Raw genomic sequence first — 4858 nt, 5'->3', positions numbered from 1 at the left:
GCCTCTTTGGGCTTGGAATGAAAACTGAGCTTTTCCAGTCCTGTGGCCCCTGCTGAGTTTTTCTAACTTGCTGGCATATTGAGTGCAGCACTTTCATAGCATCATCTTTTAGGGTTTGAAATAGCTCAACTGGAATTCCATCACCTCCACTAGCTTTGTTTGTAGTAATGCTTCCTAAGGCCCACTTGATGTCACATTCCAGGATGTCTGGCTCTAGGTGAGTGATCACACTATCATGGTTATCTGGGTCATGAAGATCTTTTTTGTACATTTCTTCTGTGTATTCTTGCCACCTTTTCTTAATATCTTCTGCTTCTGTTAGGTCCCTACCATTTCTGTCCTTTATTAAGTCCATCTTTGCATGAAATGTTCCCTTCAGTCAATCAGTCAGTCAGTCAGTTTTCTTGAAGAGATCTCTAGTCTTTCCCATTCTATTGTTTTCCTCTGTCTCTTTGCACTGATCACTGAGGAAGGCTTTCTTATCTCTCCTTGCTCTTCTTTGGAACTCTGCATTCAGATGGGTATATCTTCCCTTTTCTCCTTTGCCTTTTGCTTCTCTTCTTTTCTCAGTTATTTGTAAGGCCTCCTCAGACAGCTATTTTGCCTTTTTGCATTTTTTTTTTCTTGGGGATAGTCTTGATCACTGCCTCCTGTACAATGTCATAAACCTCTGTCCATAGTTCTTCAGGCACTCTATCAGATCTAATCTCTTGAATCTATTTGTTACTTCCACTGTATAATTGTAAGAGATTTAATTTAGGTCATACCTGAATGGTTCAGTGGTTTCCCCTACTTTCTTCAATTTAAGTCTGAATAATCCTACATGCAGGGCAACAAAGGAGACACGGATGTAAAAACAGACTTTTGGACTTGGCTGGAAAAGGCGAGAGTGGGATTATTTGAGAGAATAGTATTGAAACATGTATATAATCATATGTAAAATAGATGACCAACGCAAGTTCAATGCATGAAGCAGGGCACCCAAATCTCATGCTCTGGGACAAACCAGAGGGATGGGGTGGGGAGGGACATGGGGGCAGATTCAGGATTGGGGGACACATGTATATATGTGGCCAATTCATGTTGATGTATGACAAAAACCATCACAATATTGTAAAGTAATTATTCTCCAATTAAAATAAATTATAATTATAAATTAATATGTATTTTTGATCATGTTTATTTTATGACTACTTTCATAAGAAAAACATGATCAAAAATGTATATGCAGTGAATTACATTGAATACTTTGTGGTAAATAAAAAAAGAAAAAAAAACACAGTGGGAATATGGGGACTAGACTCCTATTATCACCTGGCCTTCGTATGCCTCCTTAATAAAGGTCCAGGAAGTGTTCTGTGTCCTCCAACGTAAACGCCAACTTAGTTCCATTGTGGCGGGGGTGGGGGGAGGCCTCTGGACACTGTGTGAAATATCACAGTATTGTAGTATTAACACAAGGTGAAGAAGTTCTACTACCCTCTGTGCATCATTTGCTGAGGAATACTTGCAGTAATGGATTTCCCCAGACTTATCTACATTTGGAAGCAAAATGTTCCTGCAGCTGAAACAACCCCAGAGTAAAATAGTTATACATCCTTGCTGAAAGAAGCCAGTTATGAGAAAGTTAAATGCCAATGAGAGGGATGGAACTTCACACTCAAGTCTCAAACTTCTTAACCGTCATTAATATATTCAATTTCATTTGTCTGAGAACTATATTCACTGTCAACATTTACTCACGTTTCTCCTGATCCAGCTTAAATTCCATTGTCCATTGTTGGTTTTTATATCCCTTCAACTCCCATCCCCTTTTTTTCTTTCCCCCTTATTTTTTCTTCACATTTATTTCTTCGGATCACTCTCTGGTTAAATACAGCTCTTTACACACTCCATGCTAGCACTTATACACTTAATGACTGAGGAAAAGCACAAAGATGGTGACTTTTTCCCTTCATATTCACTACCATTAGGTGTGACTTCCATGCTACCTGGAAATTATACTATATTCCCAAATGTATGCTCTGTTACTGTCTTTTATATGACTGTTTCATACTGAATTCTGTCTTCTTAAAGTTCTCAAATCACCTTCCTCATTTTTCTTCTGTGCTGTTTACCTTAAATCTTAATTCTCTGAGAAGTGTGTGAAGTTCTTTGAGAATAGAACTTCAAACAGATTTCCCCTTATCCACCATTTGCATTTGTGCCTGTGCATTTTAACTATATATTTTTAATATGTATACAGTCCATAGAATTCTCCAGGCCAGAATACTGCAGTGGGCAGCCTTTCCCTTTTCCAGGGCATCTTCCCAACCCAGAGATTGAACCCAGATCTTCCACATTACATGAGGATTCTTTACCAGCTGAGCTACCAGGGAAGCCAAATGCATTTTAACTATATATTTTTAATATGGAGGAGGTGTCCATGTTTTTCCAGAGGCACAAACCCTACACGTTTACCCTAGATCCAGTTTTGATCTTGACAACAATGACCTCACTTTAGTAATACTTTTCTTTTTCTTTACTATTATATTTTCTCCCTTTAATTAAAAATTCTATCAGGATAGAAATGTTATGTTTTCTTTTCTTCCCTTTCATCCACTCACCTTGCTTTACATAGCACCTATAGTCTGATAATTCTCAGTAACAAATAATTCTAGTCCAGACTCATCCTTAAACTTGACTCATAGGTATAATTGCTTTCTAAATATTGACTTTTGGATATCTGAATTGTTTCTAAAACTAAATAGGGTAATGCAATATCTTAATCTTTCCATTCTTCAAAAAATTACTTTTTGCTCAAATAGTTTCTTTCTGTCAGAAAATTCAAAGAAAAAGTTTATTGTGACCCCATTATTTTATAACTCCTACCCTTAAGCAAAACTTGTTGACTCAGTCTTACTGAAATTTGATACCTTTTCATCTTCTTCAGTTTTCTATTCCTGGTCAAGATATGTCTATATTTTGATTATCTTAGCTTCTCTACCACTGCCTTCTTAGTTTCTCCTTTACTACCCTATAGCATATTTTCAACACATTTTCCACAGTGAGTCTTTTCAAACCCATGTAAACCAATAATGTCACTCTTTTGTTCATTGTCATATAAATCATCAAGATTAAATGCCAAAATCCTTATATTCTTCCATAAAATCCTAGATAATTTATTTTCACCCTCCAAACTCCCATCCTTGTGCTATTTCAAATGCTACGTATATAGTCTATAATTACTCACCATTATGTACTCTCTAACTATAATATAACTAGATTTTAAATGCTCCTATGGGAGTTGGTGATGGACAGGGAGGCCTGGCATGCTGCGATTCATGGGGTCGCAAAGAGTCGGACACGACTGAGCGACTGATCTGATGGATGTGAGAGTTGGACTGTGAAGAAAGCTGAGCGCCGAAGAATTGATGCTTTTGATCTGTGGTGTTGGAGAAGACTCTTGAGAGTCCCTTGGACTGCAAGGAGATCCAACCAGTCCATTCTAGAGGAGATCAGTCCTGGGTGTTCTTTGGAAGGAATGATGCTAAAGCTGAAACTCCAGTACTTTGGCTACTTCATGCGAAGAGTTGACTCATTGGAAAAGACTCTGATGCTGGGAGGGATTGTGGGCAGGAGAAGAAGGGGATGACAGAGAATAAGATGGCTGGATGGCATCACTGACTTGATGGATGGATGTGAGTTTGAGTGAACTCCGGGAGTTGATGATGGACAGGGAGGCCTGACGTGCTGCGTTTGATGGGGTCGCAAAGAGTGGGACACAACTGAGCAACTGAACTGAATTTAACTGATGGGAATTATTGCTTCAAAAATTTTTCAAACTCACCTCAAAGTGGTTTTTTTTTTTTTTAAATTTTTACTTTTTCTCATTTTTTTTTTTTAAGGCCAATTATGTAAGCAACCTTCTTTCCAAATGCCAATTATCTGCTAATCAGGTAAGAGAACTTTAATGGAATGAGTACATTGCATTGTAATTGGTTAGCCTTTTAAAGAAATGTGTGTGAATAATTAGTTCTGCCTTTGAATACACTATTCCTTTACAAAGAATCCCTCTTATAGTAATGCTGTTGCATTGCAATTTTAAAATTTGTATTTCATTTAATGATTATTTCAATTTTTCTCTTTCATTGGTACAAACTTAACTACATAAGAGTCTACTCAAGATCTGTTCCATTGATTGTAAGCAAGAATGTGAAGTTGGGCTACACTAAAATAAAGTATTTTGGGAGAGGATGTTGTCTACTAGGATTGAATTTAAATACATTTACATGAGTGTAAATGGCATAAATTACTGGAACATAGGATCAATAAATGTTCCCCCCCACCCCCCCATTGGAGCTTTTGTTTTCCTGAAATTACAAATTGCAACTCTTTCTGTTATTTAAGGAAACAACTAATTTTGAGGATTGGGCCTGAGCTAGGAAAATGATGGTGTGTACCAGTTAAAGGAGACTAGACTATGATGTGGAGAAGGAAATGGCAACCCACTCCAGTGTTCTTGCCTGGAGAATCCCATGGATGGAGAAGCCTGGTAGGCGGCAGTCCATGGGGTCACACAGAGTCGGACACGACTGAATCGACTTAGCAGCAGCAGCAGCAGACTATGATGTGCTAAAAGAAAGCAATGTCAAATATTTAGTAGTTTATAGATGCAAGTATTGATTCCTGCTTGTAGTTCATGACCACTTCAAGTTGATTTTGGCTTTATTTCATATTTATCTTTTAGGAAGAGCATCTCTCTAGAATATTGCTGGTTGTAGATATAGAGAAGAAAAAAGTACTGAACCACAAGATGCCTTCTTCAGTCCTCTTCCTGGAAGGTCCACATATTAACCCTGCTCATATTTCACGGGCC

This window comes from Bubalus kerabau, chromosome 1 (genome assembly GCF_029407905.1).
Source record: "Bubalus kerabau isolate K-KA32 ecotype Philippines breed swamp buffalo chromosome 1, PCC_UOA_SB_1v2, whole genome shotgun sequence".
NCBI lineage: Eukaryota > Metazoa > Chordata > Mammalia > Artiodactyla > Bovidae > Bubalus > Bubalus kerabau.
The sequence above is the reverse complement of the archived record's forward strand: the minus strand, read 5'-3'. Positions refer to the sequence as shown.